The sequence below is a fragment of the Hylaeus anthracinus genome, unplaced genomic scaffold (genome assembly GCF_026225885.1).
Source record: "Hylaeus anthracinus isolate JK02 unplaced genomic scaffold, UHH_iyHylAnth1.0_haploid 12001, whole genome shotgun sequence".
In the NCBI taxonomy this organism is placed as follows: domain Eukaryota; kingdom Metazoa; phylum Arthropoda; class Insecta; order Hymenoptera; family Colletidae; genus Hylaeus; species Hylaeus anthracinus.
This window is the reverse complement of record NW_026534348.1, coordinates 14,707,860-14,727,760: the sequence shown is the minus strand read 5'-3', so window position 1 is coordinate 14,727,760 and position 19,901 is coordinate 14,707,860. Positions and strand designations below refer to the sequence as shown.

Sequence of the window (19,901 nt, the reverse complement as noted above, 5' to 3'; positions counted from 1 at the left end):
CTGGAAATTGATAAAACGTGCACGCCTATCGCTAACAACTGTACCAACCGCGTTTTCACGCGGAAGAAAATCGCGAAACGCACGAGCTGCGTCAAAGACAATTTCTATGGTTTGATGAAAAAGCACTCCTTTGTCAATCAAAATAAAAAAAAGTAAAAAAACACAATAGAACGTTGATGAGCACATATCAGCGACACGTAACTCGTTAGATCGCTATCAGTTATAAGGGTGAAAAATGGCCAGCTACCACCTATTTGCTTTCGAAGAATTCCAATGGTCGATATGCTATTAAAACGCTCGTTAGCTTCGAAAGTGTAGTCGGTGCAAAGCTATCGATGCTTCGATACTCTGAAAATGACGGTTTATTGGACTCGTAACTTAACTGGAAAATTGCAATGGTAATCTTTCGTTCATTTTTTTGTTCTGCTTTAAATCAAAGCGAGGTAAACGTCCCCAATTATCGTCACATTGTCCAGCAATCTTATGTTGAATGATAATAGGAGTCTATACAAGTATTATTCATTACTTTATCTAACAATAGAACATTGTGTGGGATAGGAAAATGATATATTTATTACACTGTTGAATTTTACAGCAATTTAATAATAAAAGGTTTGGTCTTCCTACCAATGAAGTTGCTAATTTAATGAACAGTCCATTAAGATTCATAGCCAAAAAGAAAATCGAACAATAAATTTCACAACTCTAAGCAGACAAATATTCTCGCTAGTAATAATCGTTCCAATCGAATAAATTGAAATGGACTGGATTGTTATCGAAATATTCTGTCTTGCCTCAATTGTAACATTTCCCAAAAAATACCCTTTAAATACTCCTCCAAATAATTCACAGGATCGCCCCATTAAGAATTCCTCGTTGGAGTCTAATTACGACATCACCTTTACATTCCCCTCCGTTTCCTGTGAACAACAAGCAACAAGTTTCGCTGTTCGTTGCAGTTGTACAGTCGGAAAATACGCGTCCCTGTAGGAGGTAGAACGGCCGAGATCCGGTTGCGACTTAATCGAAGCGACACCAATTTCGTCGAGCCTCAAGGAGCATCCTGATTCATACGCAGAAAATTAAACGGCTCGACGTCCGCAGCTGGCTTATCGCGCTGTGTATCCTCGAATAATGTTCCTGCACGTCACTTGACACCGTTCTCACGTTCTTGTGTATTTACCGGTTCCAAGGAAGTAAGTTAACGCACTGCGTACAGTTTTACTCGAAAGTAAGGTCTAACGGTAACGATAACAGAGGACCTTGAATTAAATTAGCGAAGTTCAGGAGTTGAGGAGAACTTGATTTGTTATTCTGTTCGATAATTTGATGGTCATTCGGGTTCGTTAAAGGACTTTTAGCGGTTAGAGGATATTGGTGTTGGGAGTTACGATTTTGGAGATCCTTGAAAGTTGAGGTGGAAGGCAGAAGTCGGAGTTTGGTGTATGGAATTCTGTGATTACGAGGTTTGAGTTCCTATCAGTGATCGATAGGAGGTCTGACTCAGTGACTGATGAAGTCTAATGAATGGAACGTCCTAGAAATTTGATCTTTGAATGTTGGATGACGTCGAAGTTGGTTTTCAAGATTTTGTGACTGGCGAAACTAAAGCTTTATGACTCTAAAATTCACAAAGCCAAAACGCACCACTCAAGAGTCATTGAACATGAGAACGCTGAAGTCACATCTCTTAGAGAGGACATACAAATAAACCTCTGCGTCGCTATAGAAGACTAAAACTCAAGCTCGAAGGTTTCATCCCTACAAATGCTCTCACAACCCGAAACTCGCTACTTCCTCATCTCCCGCGACTATTTACATCCCATATTCCGTCATTATCGCTTAAAAATCGACCCGATAAATTCCCCCCGCCCCTCCCGCGAAGGAGTCTATTATCCTTAATCATTCGCATGGGTCGAGCGATGGTCGCGTTGAACGAGGGCCGTGTAAATCACGCCAAAGAGGGCTGTTCGAAGTCGTCGAGCTAGAAAATTCGCAGCGATGGCCCACTTTCCGCGACGTTTACGGTTCCGGCGTGTGAGCGATCACCGAGTTCGAGCAGATCGACGAGATCGATCCGTCGGCTAATTGACCGACTCGATGAATCGGATCGTAGCACGAACCCGAAAAAAGGAAGCAGCAAAAGGAGGCTGGAGGGAGGGGGAAGAAAAACGGACAAGGCTCTAATAACGTGAGGTCGAGTAGATGAATAGACGCGAGTATAGCGGGGGCGTGGGGTCGGCGCTATCGTACGCTCGAATCGGAAACCAATTTGAAAGCAATACCGTGCTCATCGTTCCACCTTATCTGATCTACGGTTCGAACAAAACGTTCTTGGATTTGGCCCTGATCGCTCGACGAAAGCCTGATGACTTAAGCGCCTTAACACCTTTTCGTATTTAAGTCGATTCTGTTCTAAACTGATGGGATTTCTTCGTTGCGCGAGCCGCTCGCATGGTATTTCGGTCACTTATTTTGGGGCTTCGATTGTCTATCGAGACTAGGAACGGAAGACAATATTTCAGCGTGACAAAGGTGGCCACTCGCACATTTAGATTGACTGTTTATGTATATTTACAGTGAGGAACTTGATGGCATTAGTTGATTATAGCTGGATGATTCTTGTAGTTGGTTTTCATTCGAGTTTCTTCATCATTGCTGAGGCGATTTCGTGAAGATTTCTGTGGGTATCGATGAAGGATTTTATCTAATTCGAAGTATGAGACTCACGAATCTGTACTTGTAAGTATTTTATATTGAACATATTTTCTAATGTACCACTTATAACAAGTGTTTATAAACAGCCGTCTTCTTTAATCGGGTATAAAATTCATTGGGCACTTTCATAAGACGCGTCTGATACGTGCTTTTCATGTTCGACTTAAATTCTGTACCACGAGTCTCGTACGTTGTTACAGGTTAAAGGGTTAATGACCTTCACGCGTCAGGCCTTCCAAAAATTATGAAACAACTAGAATTAATTCACAGAAAGTCCTCCGAGCTCGCTGAGCCAAACATTGGACTCAACTACGAGAATCAATGACATACAATGCACCCTTCTCAAAATTATGAACTTGTACATTTTCCGAACAGCAGTGGTAGAGCATAATGGGATCGAGTGGCATTAGTGGGACGCCCACGGTGCACGCGCATCCTCAGGACCCACCCTGTTGCACGGAAAAGTGACAAAGGGGCAGGTTATAAATTTGACGGCGTTTCTTTCCCCTCTGTCCACTCAAAAGGAGCGCCTCGCACCACGCCTTCCATTTTCTCCCCAAAAATCGTAAAAGGCCCGTCGCTGTGCCCACGTGGACCAAGCCCTCGCGCCGAGGGGCTCTAATAAATTTCTAATGCAAGTGGAAGATCCCACCTACCCGTAAAGAAACCAAGAACACGAGCGAAAGGACGAACAGAGACCATGAACGTCCCGGTCCCGTGGATTCGGCTGGACAAGCACCTAATTGACCGTCAAGATTTGTTTCGATTCCCACGGCATCCTTCAAAAAACCGCCGGTAGGAAATTTACGACGGGACCACCAACGGGATTCTTCGAACCTCGAGCTATTTACGACTCCACGTAGCGTGGAATCGATTTCTGAATGGTCGAGAATTGAATCTTGACTTTAAATCGGTAATTACGACCGTCGAGAACGAGGTTTCGGGAGGATACTGAAAGGTTGCGACAGTGGACCTGTTAAGAAAACGTTCGAGTCAATGGATAACTGACGACTTTATAAATATGAGAATGACGGACTTCCGGGTGAGACGAGGAGGAATTTGTGGGTGGCGAGTTACGGTCTTTTTTACGAAATAAATTTTTTTAATTTGACTTATTTTGAAATAACTGAATGCTACGAGTTGAATACGAGCAGAGTTATCGCTCGAATCTCTCGACCTTGTTGAGCCCCATTTAAAAAATGTAGAATTTTACCTTAAAGGAATATTCTCGAGTGACTTTACACAGTACTTTAACGTACTTGGAATCCAAGCAAAAATTAAAGTAGGTTATAGGTCATCCAGTGAAAGTCCTCGATTATTTAATTCATTTCCCTGATACGTTCAGAGATACGATTCTTCGACTGTTTTAATAATGGTAATAATATGTACTTTCTTTTAATACTCTCGACACTTGTGGGGCATGTCCCAGTGAATATATGTATCTGGTTGTCATTGACCAAATTACTTGTACAATCGAGACTCATAAGAACATACGTTAAAAAAAAAAATGAACATTATTCGTGGTAGTTGTCTCACTTTATCTGACTAAGCTTTTTTATTTATAACCAAGCCTAGTTTAATACAATTAATTTGTAAAAGAGAAACAAATAGAAGTGAAATAGAAAACAGCCGAGTCGGAAAAGTTTAGATTAACAGAATTGAATGTATTTTATATCATTTATTAAAAAAAGAAAAACTTCTACACCCCTTTCGAGAAAACCTCCGTAACACTATCTCCGCGAATACACAGAAAACCACCAAATCGCCATTACCACCCCGAACATCGAAGTCCAACCGATATAATTATTTTCCGTTCGTTCCTCGCTCCCAGCGATTTTATCAGCGATAGATCATGGCTAAAACACCCGCGAATGGGAAGAAGAACGGCAGACCAATGCGCATTTCAACGGTCGATCGATCACATTAACCCGGGACTTTGGAGAGAACCGACTTCCGATTACCCGAGAAATAATTCCGTACCGGGGCACTCCCACTTAAATTCGTCGGCTTTCCGTTTTCGAGGTTAACCAGTGGTGCAGGCAGCTCCATTATAACCTATCATTAGCGGATCTGGTCTACGCGGCCTCCTCGATAAACCCATCCCTCCCCTTTGCGAACTCCTCACTCGGGGATACGTCCATTTTTTCTTCTCTCGACACTTCAACCTTCGCTCTTCCTTGAGATAATTCAATTTACCGGCACCGGCGTGATTAAACGGAACGGTTTTCTTCCATGCTGCCCCTACCTCGACATGACCGTACACATACAAGAGCGGAAGAGGATTGAAGAAGAAAGACGGACCGGAACGTGCGAGCACCATCGCGAGGAAATAACGGGACTGGCAGGTTGAAGCGATGAAAAATGCAGATGGACGTGCGAAAAGATGTAGGTGAACTTGTGCGGAACCGGGAAGTTGGGAAGTCGACGAAAAGGGTGTAAGGGGAACACGATCGTGTTTGGTGTTGAGCTGAGAATTAGATGAAGATTGGAGGGTGGAAATGGTATTAGAAAGAATAGTGGCTACACCAAAAGAAGATGATAAGAGGAAAGGAACGAGAAAGGGTACAGAAGATGAGAAATAATAGAATTAGAGAGGATAGTGGCGACATAAGAACAAAATAATAAGAGGAAGGGATTAAGAACGGGTTCAAAAGACGAGAAAATGTGACTTAGAAACTGGAAAATGGGAAGGGTTGTGAAGAAAGGTGATAAAAAAGAAAAGAAGAATAGGGGTAGTAATAAATGGCGATAACACAATGAGAAACCCTGGAGGATATGTAGGGGATAAAGAGGATTAGCAAAAAATGAGGTGGACGATGAACATGACTACGTATAATTCTGTGAAGAAAGGTGACCGAAGCGAAGGAATAAATATGAATAAAAATGGAAACAGTTACAGTATTCACAGGGTATACCATCGCGAAGTAAGGAGAAAGGTGGAAGATGATTGTCGAGGAAAGTTCGGCAAAGAGCAAAAAAAAAAGTGAACAACAAGCACCTCAGAAAGAGCGAAGTCTACATCAGAAATCAATTTTCGTTACCCATTACTTGTTCTTTCTGCTCTTTTCGCTTCTTCTTGAAGTCCAACTTCGAGCGCTACGTCAATTTGTGCGCAACGAGGGAGATCGTGCTCGATGCAAGAGCTAAAAGTTCAAAGTCCACGCGTACAGTCGTTATCATGCTGGATCTCTCGGTGAAACGGACGAGATAAATCTGTAAAAGACCGAAAGCTTCCCTTTGTCTTCCTCGCCCGCGACACGCTGTGAAATTTATCGTGGGTCCACGGACACATCCGTTTCTCGTCGAAATTTTCTCGCCTCCCTGCCTCGACAGGACTCCACGTTCTCAAGCGATTTCGTCCACGAAGGATGCTTGGAATTCACTCCCTTTTGTTCGAGATCCGTTCAAGATATGGGATGATGTTTAACAACGTCAAACTTCTACGATTGGTCGAAGAGAAATGCATCTTTTGTAGGAATATTCCATTGTAGGAGTTTGTTGAATGAATTGAAAGAAAATATATAAATTAATGAGTAAAATACGTAAAGATAAAAATACATAAAATACATGAATAAAAATACATAAATACACGTAAAATATATCAATTTGCAGTTTATAAAGAGTGTACTATCTTCCAAGCAATTTTATAAATGATCAAATTATCAACTAAGGACAACAAATTCTCACAATAAAATAGTACCCGTCGCGTGCATATTTATAATTTCTCTCGATATTCTGACTTCGTTTGAAGTCCTCCCAAAGAGAATTCCCATGAATATCAATTTTAAGAATGTTGGACTTCTCTCAACTTCTGTCGAACACAAGAATCAAAAATTCAGAGGGCTCGAGGTAAGGTCTGCGTGTCGAGAGAAATAATTGATGGAACTTCGATCTCCCATATTAGAAAATACATACACGCAGTCGTGTTAAAAAATTCATCTTCTGGTTCACGTCCGAAAACCAGATTAAACGGGAAGAATTTAAGAATGAATTCAAGCCACAACCTCGCAAACGTTCGTTCCATCCTCCGAAGGTATACAACGCGAGACATTCAAAACTTCCTGGTCCACTTCGGCGCGAGGTCTGTTCTGGATCGTAATGAAAACCGATACGCCGAGGAATATCATAAATTAAGCCAGTTTTCTTATCCCCGGCACGTCTTCTTTTCAATCTCTCCCACACGGTCGCGAGGGCTTCCCTTCCGACTGCTTGATTCCGCATCCCCCTGAATAAAGATTCTATCTCGCTGGAATTCTCCTCGCTCGCGCAGACCGCCTTATCCGCTATGCAGAATTCGTCTAGATAACCGAACGAAAGCGGAAACGGCGGACTCTTATTCCGTTTCCGCGTTGAAAAGCCAGCTCGCCGACGTTTCACGTCGTCCCGTCTCGTGAAATCTTTCGATTACGCCCATCTCACGGGATAAAGGAAACATGGAGGTACAGAGACACTCGAAAAGATATTATCGTCTCAATAAATGGACAATCTTCTCCCACGCGTGATGCAATTATAAAACAGACGATCGGAAAGCGTTTGGCATTTGTACGCTCAACCAACCATTTTGATTAACTTGACCAGCTTTCCTAAAACAGTGAATCTGTTTAAAACTTACAATTGATAATTATTAATTTGGAGAATAAGATAAATCAATCTTGGTTAAATGTGTGCTTTGCACGAATAAGTCTTCTGAGGAAAAATGAATTTATTCGAGTTAAATTAAACTTGGAAATCTCCCTGTATGAACTTACAAAATAAATAAACTGTGCATACTTGTACTGCACACACTTCTCTATATTTTGGATATAAAATTAAATAGATCGTGGAACTGAAAATTTAATTACATTCGTCGTACTTTTGATGTTAAGTATTAATAAAGGCACTTAATTAACGAGGCAGTACACATGGAATGAAATAAATAACTGTGCTTCTAAAATTATAACTCGATCGATATCACCCAAGAAACATCCCCCCATTTACTTATTTTTATCTCAAGTCAACTTTCTCTGCTTTCACCCTTTCGCAGTTCACCCATCGTCACATTTTTCCCCAAACGCGAACCTCCACTCGTTGTCATCGCATGAGCACACACACCTCTTAAAACTAAACGAATTCGTGGACGTTCCATCTCCTGAAACTACGTCTACGTATGTGCTTAAGGTTGAACGACCCCTTGGACCAAATTTCTTTCCAGGCAACGCTCTCAGGATTCTCGATAATATTTAAACAACGTCCAAAGGATTCAATTTTCCCTGAATCGATGAGCAAGACTTCCGCGGTTAGAAACGTTTTGTCACGCTTGATCTTGTTTTTGGACAACAGCGCACATACCTTGACGAGTATTAGGTACCGATCGATCCAGGTAAATCCAGACGCACGAATGCCAGAAAGTTTGACAGCGAATTGACAGATCCTCCTCGATCCCTCCCTCCAAATGTATTATTCTGAACTAGCCGGATCGATTGGCTGTAAAATTCACGGTGCCACTGTAATTGGCTTACTCTGAAAGCAGATGAGGGTAAAGACAGAATCGTGGGATGACTGGTACCGTTGCGCGTTTATGAGAAACAAAGATTTGTTTCTTGAAAGATCGAGACTAAATGCAGGGTGATATATAATGTATTAAAGTAAATTCAATGGAGAATTCAACATATGTGGATTTAGTCATTTTTTGATGAAGGGTAGCTGCGACTTTGTGGAACGCCTGATGCCAGAGAAAATGAGAACAACATTATTATTTGCTTCCTGTGTGTAATTGATACCTTTATCAAGAACGCGCTTGTCGAACTTTCCTGAGCATTATGTATGAGCTAAAATGTTTATTGGAAGCGACACTCGATACATCTGGAACTAAAATAAAATTGAAACGTAAAACCAACAAGAAATGAAATTTAGGCGTAAAATACATAAAAGTCTTCTGTGGTAGATCGTGATATTTTAATACACGATATTATAAAGTTGCTGTTCATTAGTAGTACACAGTGCTCACGCACAGCTTATAAATTTCCTTTGACGGATCTGGAACTGAAATAAAATTGAAACGTAAAGCCATCGAGAAATGAAATTTATATACAAAATACATGAACGTCTATGATAGAGTATCTTGCTATTATAAAATTGCAACTTAATTATGTAATATACATCTACACACTATTTGCAGATACGTATTTTCAACCACGATTTGTAAGCGAAGTAAAAGTCAAATGTAACTTTCCTCCTCGATTTAATTTTCTGACTTAAACAAATCGTCGATATGAATTTATGCTCCAGAAGGGAATTGGAACGCGGAAAGTGGTACCGTAGAACAAATTGCGTCTCGCACGAGGCGAGCCGAGCAGGTTCGAGACCAATCTCACTTTATGGGGGACAGAGAACCGGAGGTGTTTAGGTTTATAGATGACGGCAGATAGGTGAGAGAATTTAACCCCATTTAAGCGGGAGAAAAACACCTTTAGCCCTGGGAGGTCCACAGCTTGAGAGATTTTATCGTGTAACTATTGGGCGGTTACGGTGCACGAACATCGACACAGTTTAGCATACACGGCGAGCTCTAATACGCGCCCCTATCTGACCGCCATGATGTCGAGTAAATAGGGCTGTTTCTTTTACGACTCGTCACGGGAGCACAGGCGATTCTCACGGGCGCATTTTTCTTAGCTGATAAAAATAAACAAATTTTATATCAGAGGTAAAGAAAAAAGCTGATGGAAGAATATTCAGAAACGTATACTCCTTATCGCGAGCAGAGGTGTTCTACTTTTTGTGACAAAACGTGAACACTTCAGAAAAAAATTCGTGACATTCTTCTATTAATAGGACTGTTACCTTATTTTGTAATAACTTGGATCATTTTCACAAATAAATTCATTAAAATACGTATTCGCGGGATCGTAAAAATAAAGGACTTTAACTTGTCTTATATTCTTAGTAAGATTAATATTAGTATATTTGTTATTCTATTCTTCTTGATTACATTGATACTAGTAGATACAAATGACCCTTTCGTTTTCGCGTTCACACGCTCCGGCGCCATACTGTTCACTCTCCATTTTCATACCCGGAGAAGCATGCTCGCACGCATGCACCGATGCTCAAAATTACACTTATCTTAAGAAAATTAAAAGACTAAAATAATAAATGCGACGGTGTAATTTAGGTCAACAAAAGTCGTCCTAGATAATGCTACTTCTCGAGAGTCTTTCAGGAGTATACAATTTTCCTCCTTGAAATATCTTGGACGATTATTTGTGTCGTTCTCCTTCGCAAAGTACTCAACAATCTGATTAATTTTAATTTTAATTTGGACGTCGAAGCGTGCCAGAAAGTGCTCGCAAAGTAACCGCAGGATTAACTTTCCCAGACGATATTTCATTAAAACCTGATAATAAAAAAAAATTGAGAGCTCTTTCCATTACCGCGAATAAAGAAACTAGCGATGGACGGAATATCAAAGGAAAGAGTAATCTTTCGGTTCGTGTATCTACGGGTGAGACAATTTTTCCTCATGGCTTCCTACGTGTCTTTCATTCCTGCCATTATATAGCCATCTGAAAATATCGTCTAGATATTGCTTACTAGTAAAAAAACCAATTTACATTAAAAATTGTATACATGTAATAGAACAATTGGAAGATATTGCATGATAAAATGTTTGTATATACAACTAGCTATGCAATGAGATCTATAAATTGATATTTCAGTACTCGAATAATATAAATGAAAATAAATATAATTAGTTTAAAGCTTCTGAATAGGGTCTTGAATCGTCCAAGTGTCTGGAAGCGTTTTTCAAGACACTAAAAGAGACGTCGATCTAGACGGTCGTTCTTCTAAGAGGACAATTTTCTCGCGAAAATCTGCCCTACGGTCCGAAAAGCCCGACAACGACGTAACAATTTCGACGTAGTTTCCGCCGTCGACGGACTTCCGGTGACTTAAAAGTTGGACGAGCGTCGATCTGCTTCGTCGTCGTCGTGTAACTGATTGCGGACAGTCTCGTTAAAGGCGAAACAAATTCCATAACGATGTTGCCACGCTCGCGTTTCCACAAAAAACGGTCGATCGTTACCTTTCCCTCCAACAATTTTAGCATTTATAGTAGTTGCTTCTTCAAAGTCAACGCAAAAGTTCACGATAACCAAGTAAATGCAAAATGTTTGCTCGTAATACTGTGCTTAAATATATTTTATTGAACTAATATTTTATTAAAAAATCATTTTTCTATGAAAATTTTTTAATAAAATTAGTTATCCTTATATAATGAAATAATTTGAGAATAGAAAAGGAAAACTATTAATTAAGATATTGAGTTACAACTTCGTGGATAACTATATACCAAACAAACAAAATAATCGAATTGATCAAATAAATCTGAAATAAAAATAAAAGATTGTCGATGAATATATGAGCTTACAACATCATCGATGAAATACCTAAATAAGAAAGACTGAAAATCGCAATAGAGTGGTTAGAGATACATATACAGAAGTAAAATAATAAAATAACTTGAAAATAAAAATCAATGACAACGTATGAAACAAACAACTGACCGAAGCGATTAAAGAATCTAAATAATATTAATACCTAATGAAAGAATCATACATAATGGAAAATTAATCTGAAAATAGACAGACTGTTCTGATACGCTTGGGTACTTATCAGCCGAGGAATGCTGAATGAGGATTGGTCGACGCGTGATCCAAGGGCAATAGAACTGACGAAACGATAATATTACAGTAAAATCATATTATCGGTTATTGTTTGAACAAATATTGCTAATAATTAATTTAGCTATTGTCAGAAATTAATATTTAGCTGGTCCAATGAATAGATATTAAAATATTGGCACATTTGTTACGAATACTGTGTAGAATGAATACTCAATGTCACGATTAATGTTTCGAATGAATACTTATTTTGAACCGTGATTGTTATTAATATTTAACTGCTTAAAAATTCGAACAACATTAATAGAGATAGAAGATGCTAAAGTTCGCTAAAAAATGACAGAACACTCTATCGACGTTTCAACTTCGTACCTTGAAAACCACCAAACAATCAAATAAATATTGCCAATAAAAAGTTGCTTTCCCGAATGCTTACTAAACAGACCATTGATACTCAATGGTTTAAAGATAATATTTGAACGATGAAAGGATAATATTGATCGCGTATATTTCACGAGAATGAACTATTTTAATACCCTTTCAAATATTCGCATGGAAGAGCTTCGGTTTAAAACATCTCTCCATATTTGATTTGCGAAACGTGATCTCCCTTTTTGTCCACATCGATCAATCGATTGAACCGAATGGAATGAAAACTTATATAGAGAGTAATATTATCCTTCTCTGTTCGGCGTTGTTTCGTTCGTTCGATGAATGTTGAACCAACGTATTCATTATGCGACACAACGTCGGGATTTGTTATCGCGATTAAAAGCATTTCAAGGGACGTGCTAAACAAATACCACGATTATCATACGAGGAATGTTATTTAAATGTGTACCGAAATCGAATTTGTTCTCCTTGAAATACATCGCAGATGTGGAGAATCGTGAACTTTTAGGATTATCATTTGCTTCGTTACTCTTGTGCTTTTTGCTATTTTATTTTCTTCTATTCAATGTAATTACAATTTCTATATAGGGTGTCCCGAAAATGTTGGAGGTCCTTGAAAGAGGTGGTTCGGAGGGTGATTTGAAACAACATTTTCGATAAGGGAATCACCCCTTTCAAGGACCTCCAACATTTTTGGGACACTCTGTATATAGATTATTTTTCTAGCGTATATCGAATAAGCAATGTATTCCTAATAATTCAGATAATGAACGCTATCTTTATTTCGCTAAAAATATTTTTGTCTCGAATTTGCCAAGCAAGTCAGACCCTAAGTTTCAATTCAAAATATCCTAACATCTCTCACATTACAGCAAATTAAAATTCGTTTGAATGGACTCCTTTGAGTCCAAAATTTCTTACGTGAAGTTCCAAAAGGACTCGACTACGCCACTGTGAGCGGAGGAGGATCTAATCTGTTTACACGAGGCGCCTTTTAGCGAGGCCCTCCTTCACGCGTCGCTAGATAAAGCTACGGTCGTCGATATTAATTCCATCGCGCGGCAAAATTAATTTGATTCACACTCGGCCACAAAGTAACGTCCCGTGTTCTCGGCCATACCCTTTGTTTTCCCTCGAGCCACCGTCCAAAACCTGTAAACCCTCTAAAGGAAAGTACTCCCGTCGGTCGCGCGAGCCACGTAATCGAATATCAATTTTTCTCCCGCGATAAAGCGACCCCCTCGATTGACGGGATAAATCGTCGCGGCGCTACCTGCCACGGACTGAGAAATGATCCTGTCCGTGGAACGTTTACGATCCGAGATGATCCGTGGCGTGTCCTGAATGCACACGTTCCATTGTTCGCGTTAGTGCAAATCCAAGGACCCAGGACAAAATTCTTCAGGCTGAGCTGTCCTCCCAAAAATGCTCTAAATATATTTCAGAATTTTAATTCTCAGGTATTTTCTTGGAATTGAAGCTTGTTTCTCAAGTGTCCTGAAGCATCTGCTTGATAGTTTGGAGCTCTAAACATTTGACTGATATTTAAGATATTTTTTCACATAACGGAAATATATTTATAATATCTTTTGTGCTACAGTATAACGTGAATTGGGAATTAGAATTGGGAATATACATTCTGTAATAGCTAAATTACTTAATAATTTAAAGGGATTCTCACGAAGATTGTTACATGTTAAACTGTTTCATTTATTTCACCGACTTCGAAAAGGAGGAGGCTACTCAAGTCGACATGTATATTTTTTTATTTTTTTTTTTTATTTTATGAATCCATTTGCAAAATACTGTGCTGCTACAGAAGTTAAACATGACTCCACCCTAGAAGTCAAAAATCAAATAGCATAAATCTTGTCAAAACGAATCTCATTTTATACTCCATAATCCTCGTCACTGAATAAGCTACATTGAAAAATGAAACAACCCCTGAATAAATACTTCCAAATATTCAACGCCGACATCTTACATCGCATCTTACATCAATATCAATTTAACTGCGCCTCTTTTTAGATAACTGATCTCCTTAGAGTCCATCATAAACTTTTCGTATCGAGTAAATATTTAAAATAATGCTTCCAACTAGGAAGGGATAAACGGGAATAATGTATAACGCGACGAGTCTAATTTGACATGGCTGACCTCAATGTAGAATCGCAACGATGAGAGTTCCGTTAATGGCGGAGACAAGTGAAAATACTCCTCGTCTCGCTGGCGCGTGTCGAGTTTACCTTCGTTGGCGCGAAATTTAATTACAGGCCACTCATATTATTCATCATAATTATCCCAGCACGCTTTTTCTCGCTCGACATCGGGCAAACAAGGCAGCGAATGTTCGCTGAAGGAGGAATTTGCATGTATTGGAACCTAGCCATTGTCGACGTCATTCGTGACGGATCTGTGCATCGTTCGTTGGTGACTCGGTAAGAGTTCTGGCCCTTGAAGAGTATGTGGCTTATCGAAGAAACCTTCATCGATGACACTTATCCCCAGACTCTTCGAGCTCAGAGCTTGATAACCATTAGACTACTTTATTTTAAACCGTGCCTGTAAACGTGAAAATAAAATTATTTATTTTTCATACCAAAAGATTTTTAGACAGTATTTTATTAGAAGATAATGGCGAAGCTTTAATGTTTGGACAAATTCGAAGTGTTGTATCGTAAGTTATAATAATTTTTTTTCCTTCAACTTATCTGGATTGCCAGGAAACATTTGCAGAACATATCTGAAGATTTTTCGTCCTCCCTCTTCCGATCTCTTTATTTGAAATAATAAAATACTCTTGACAGCGTGCCGTTTGAAGTTCTTGAAAGTTTAATAACGGAAGTGAAAGCACTCCGAAACATCAATCGGGATGAAGCGTTTTACAGAACTCTGGGTACTCGCTTGTGTTCGAAACGTTTACATAAGAAGAACAGAAATTGCGGACGAGATTTCTACTTGACGCAAAGGGGGTCAACACTCCGCCCTAATTGAGTGTGTACAATTTAAAATATTAAACTGCACCGAGCGACGGTCTTCTACGAAATCAAGTATTTAGCAAAGAGACGTGAGAGGATAAACATTAATAATTCTTTCATTTATAATATTTGAACATACCTACACACGCTCAAAGGGCCTCTTACGTTAGGAACCTTATAATAAAATTACAAATATAACTCGTATCGTGAAAAGTGTTTAAAAAATTTTCAAAGCACAGTTTATCTTTGATTTAATCGAAAGAGAAACTAAATCGAAGCTAAACCGCCCCCGAAGGCCTCCCTCTAGCTTACCAGTTGCGCGCACCACGAACAAAATAATCCGCTTCGCGAAGCATGGGAACACGTAGAATTGATTTATTCGTGAAAACGCGCCACTGGAATCTGTATCGATGACGTTCCCACAATCGAGCCGCGATCGATTCAATCAGTGCAGCGTTTTTAACCCCCTGAAAGTTGCCAAACTCCGGGATCCGGGTCGCGCCGTGGCGGGACTAAGTTAATTACCAGAATTAATGTGGACCGACGGCGTTAATCCAGGCACGGCACGCGAGCCAATCAAGTGGCCAGATAAGAATTAAATGGTATCGAACAGACGCCTCGTTAGCCGCGTCGTGTCCGAACATAAATTCAGCGTTAAGCTGCTCCGCTCGGTGGAGGCATCGTTACGCGCCCGTGTCCGAATGGAATTCCGTATCGGCAACCATCTCTCGAGCCGCGCGTATTTCAATTGTAATCTGGGTTATTCATCGATATATTATTGTTCACCGAACGCGGCTGTACGCGTGACGTGCATACGCCGCGCTTTTATGTCTTCCGTTTCGACGTCCGCATCAGGGATGGCGGAAAAAAATTCTAGCGCCAACTTTGCACGCGGATTTTGGAAAGTTTTTTAAATCGGGACGGGTGGAACAAAGAATAATGGATGTGAAAGGTATATATTAAAAATGATATACTTGAAATATTATAGAATTGTATTTAGGGAAAGAACATACGAATATTGTACAAAGAAATGTTTGTAATTCGAGAAATTATTTAATATGATTCAAAAGTGGATATTTAACGACTCGTGAAATAAATAGTTTTACTTTATTATATTAATATGCAGCAATGAACGAGAAATTGTGACAACCCTGTAACCGCTCATTTCTTTGTTTTTTGTGTAATATTTAGTGTGGCCGTATTAATATAAATAAATAAATATGATTAGATACTTCACAGTTAATATAGAATTAATATAGAACTGTTGAATAGTGCCTCGAACTCCACAACTTCAAGAGTCTACTTAGAACTGGAATTTAATTTATTTTAAATAGTGTATTTTGTAAAGTCATCTTCCTCTGATTACTTTCTGGTTCTTACGTTTGCTGCCACGAGAGTTTCACTCACGAGTGAAAATTTCCAAATACTGTTCGTATCGTCGATAGGTTTGTAAGTAGATAATTTCACACGACGCAATTAGTCACTGTTACCCCAAGCAGATCGGTGACAAAGAGTGCTTTGTCGCGATTAAACGATATCGACAGTTAGATGTACGCATCACCGCCGAGGTAATAACGGTGATCGAGTTAATCGATCGACGGACCCCGATCACTATAATTTTCTCCTTTTTCAAAGGCACGCTGCGGAGGTTCGCCAGCGAACGCCCTAGGTGGTCGATTGGCTAATCATAATGATCGTACTAGAGGATGAATAATGACTTTCCAGTTTGAATGGGTCGCCCCCACCACGTATTACGATCTGATGAATTTCCGAGGAATTGCGATCTCGAACAATTTGAAACTTCCTCGGTCGATAGCGCATTAATGACCTGAGGACGATTAAACATAAATAGGGAGAGAGGGGAATCGTTTACGTAACCTTTACGACTCCATTGAGTGATCTCACGAAAGGACTTTGTTAAAGAAATGTCTGAAGCGAGCAGTGTGCATACAAAATTGTTAAATAATTTATTCCTGTGTTTGAATTGTTTTTAAATTCCATCTCGTATAGAATAATGGCCTAGTTTACATCGTAGAAACATTTTATACGGATATCAAGCTGATCCGAAGTAAGCCTTAGATACGCTCTTGTTTACATCGATCGTAATGAGTCACACAGGTTAGACTTTTAAATACGAATAAGGGCTTTGAATGCTGTCACGATAGCTGTGATGACAGTTGTCTTTTTTTTTTTTTTTTTTTAAGAAACATACGTATATCAGCGTTTACAGCACGGTGAGAATATTTAATTGCCATTCTGATACGCCACCATTTACAGCATCGATACCAAATAATTTAATATACATATAGTTCTTAATATAATATATTTCTTAGACTCAGCAGTTGGACCAATGGACGTTTGCTCAAAGTTTCATGAAAATCGGCGTCAGACAGTGTTCCCTTTTGAATACAATTTCAAAGCAATCCTTTTAGGACAATATTTTAAGGAAACATCGTTTCCCCCCTTTTTAATAAAAGTAAAAATAATTATATTTCTATTTGAATATCAATGGAATTTCTTGGATGTAATTTACTATTCTATGCATATAAATTCCGTATCACCAATCAAAATATTTTTTACGTACGCAAGACTGCATAAACGTCTACATTAGTGTGCATTACTTTAAATATTTTCACTTAACAGTAACCACTGGAATTGCGGCGAACAGGTTCTATTTATTTCGAAGATTAACGAGATTATGCTTAGCATCACGTTCATATATTTCTCTCTAAATGCCAAGGAAGAGTTTCTTGATTCCTAATCCTGTTAGTACATTTTAAATCAACCACGTGAAATAACGCAACAAGTTAATTAGAATGATAAGTCCGCGAATTTATCGATTAATTTGACGTAAGAGCGTGAAACGAATACTGCTGAATCGACGATTAGAAAGCGAGCATAATAAATGATTCTAGCGACGTCCAGAATCTAATCGCGCCGGCTAATAACAAGCCTGTAAACACAACGTCACGATCGTAAAGTCCATAAAGCCGTGGGTATCTTTACCACGGCATAGTAATCCCAATCCGTACGAGTTCATTTTCTGGTGCCCCGAGGCGTCTATCGTTAACCTTTAATTACAGGGCGGACCAGGCGTCTAGATTTATCGCTAATAACGCGTGGCAGACACTAGGTTCCACCTTGTAGGTCGCAGAACGCCGTCGAAATGACGCTCACACATCTGCGAATACGTACGTGACTCCAGTAATTGCAAAATTCTCTAAAATTTTATTTAAGCGAATTAATGTCATTGATTAATTTCATGTAATCATAAAGAACATTTAACACTGATAACAAGTACTTATTAGGTAGAGGAGATCGCGCTCTTTAATTTGCATTTTGCTAGAATCGAATCCGATAATTCCACTTTGAGCCTCGACGATTCAAAGTTTTCTAGTTGATCGATTATTATGAATGAAAGATTGGCCTTGTGACCTACATAAGTTCCTGGAAATGCGTACGCGCTTCCGAGAAGTAGAAAAAACCACAAACGCCGCGTCTGGCGTTTTTTTCTTGGAAGGGCTTGGCAACATTCATTGGCGTATACATCAGATTTTCTGTGGATTTCTGTCTCATCGACAGATTTCCATTGGCGTAACTATCAATCTTTTAATCTTTTCGTTCGCTTCAGAACTTAGTTTGAATTGTATTTATGTTTTGGTAGGGGATACAATTTCGGTTTTTTTACACGCCTCTATTTTTTGACTTTAATATATCTTGAGTATTATCATGATTGCTTCTTGCATTTTTATTCTTTTTCCTCTCTACATTCAAAACCTGTAAAAATTTCAAGAATTGAGTAAGATAAATCTTTTAAATAATTACATTCCATACAAACAAATTCCTACGAGCTTTTCGTCTGTCTTCAACGATAAACAAAGATTCGATGAAATAATAATCGTCGTATAATGACAATTTCGATGCAACGTTGACTGTGACTAAAACTTGCACTAAAATTATTTTTCCCTATCGAAAGATAAGTAATCGACACAGTGCAAATTGCCTGGCTGTTTTCTTAGAAATATCGACACAAACATTTCGGTTGGTGAAACGGATCGTTCGACGATCGATCGCCAAACAATGGCGCCGAAGAGCGGACCAGCGGCTGTTCCGCTTTCCACCGTGGAAATAAAAAGGACGCCACGCTCCTGGAGAACGAGGACGGCGCAATTTAATTGTAGCCGCACTTCCGTCCGAAAACGGATACCCACTTTCTGGCGTCGCCGCTGCGAGGCAGAACTTTTATAACAAGCCCGCCTGCCGGCCGTTTTCCCAGCACACGTACACATCGTTCCTAGAAAATTTCGAGCCTTCCTCGGTGAGGGAACACTGTCTGACGCCGATTTTCATGAAACTTTGAGCAAACGTCCATTGGTCCAACTGCTGAGTCTAAGAAACCAACTGTATTAGTCGATTTAATGAAAACCTCTTGCATCGTAGCCACCTTCGTGTCTTTATGTCAGACTACATCATTTCTGAATGTACCAGCGTGAATATACAGCTCAAAATCGGGACTGTCGTCCGAAAATTCTGGATTTTAGGAGGGTTGGGGTGTTGTGAGGGGTGGATTTGTCCGAGAGGGATTTCAGGGGGTGTATTCTGTAGAGGGCATCAAGGAGAGTCGCACCGAAGGTCTTTTTGATTTTGTCAACCCCTTCCGTCACTCCTGGAACCTTCAGAAATCTCGTTTTCCTGCACCAACCCATTTATGGGGGTGAATTAACTCTCGTCAATGCAACTTTGCACACACCCAGAGGGCACTTCAAAACTACTCCTGACGAAGTTTTACGAAAATCGGTTGGAAACTCCCATATTTATGACGTTTTGAAGAAGTGTCCCCTTCTTTCTGAAGGTCAATGTATTTTGGTGATCATTATTGAAATGAAAAACGAATTATGTTGTTTATTTACTCCGTCGTTATTTAATTTTAAAGATATGCAATAGATGCACTCTAGCAGGTCTCTCGATTAATTTTGACTTGGTTTGGTTTCTTTGGGTGACTTTCAAAATTGATTTACTCTAGCTTCATAATGAAAAGTCACATCACCAATCTATATGTGTATGTGTCAATATGAATCTGGTATAGTATGAGATAGAAAACGATATCAGAGCATATTCTCCACTCTCCCCTCATCACCCTAACGCCGCA

At 39.5% G+C, this 19,901-nt stretch overlaps 1 protein-coding gene across 2 annotated transcripts in view; it reads left to right on the top strand.

The window, feature by feature from the left end:
* The window catches only part of LOC128890569 (protein madd-4), a 291,690-nt gene that overhangs the window by 140,625 nt on the left and 131,164 nt on the right, over positions 1 to 19,901 (top strand). The gene's annotated exons all lie outside the window — the stretch shown is intronic.